This window comes from Alligator sinensis, unplaced genomic scaffold, assembly GCF_000455745.1.
Source record: "Alligator sinensis unplaced genomic scaffold, ASM45574v1 scaffold1064_1, whole genome shotgun sequence".
Classification (NCBI taxonomy): domain Eukaryota; kingdom Metazoa; phylum Chordata; order Crocodylia; family Alligatoridae; genus Alligator; species Alligator sinensis.
Genome location: NW_005843145.1, coordinates 254,013 through 254,547, shown reverse-complemented (window position 1 = coordinate 254,547; position 535 = coordinate 254,013).

The following is a 535-nucleotide window of genomic DNA, read 5'->3' as shown; positions in this document are numbered from 1 at the left end:
CCCTTTGCCCCCCCCCCAGAGCCGTCCAACCCTCTCTAGTGCAAAGCCAACCTAGCAAGCCTCAGGGATCTGGGCCCAGCCCAGCTGGGCTGCAGAGGGGCCCCAGGACCTGGCTGGGCCTGGCATGCAGTCCCCGTGTGCCGCACTGGGTCCTGCTGCCACAAGACCAGCCCAACTGGATGGCAAGAGCAGCCCCAGGGCCGGCAGAACCAGGCTGGGCTCAGTGCATGACCCACCCCCGCTGCTGCTGTTAAAGGTTAGTTATGGGCCCTGGGCAGGGGGGTTGGGGCCCTGTCATTGCCCCACTCCTACCCACAGACCAACCCACATCCCTCCACATCCACCCACCACCTTCTCCCACACCCCTTCCCATCACCTTCCTGCAAACACCACATCCCCTCATCACACACCCATCATGTGTGAAGAAAACCAAAAGCACAGATCAACACACAGGTATTTAGAATTTATTTTTTTATGATGATAGAGACACTGGTAGGCTTCCAAATTGCTTTAACATTGTAAATATACCAATAGA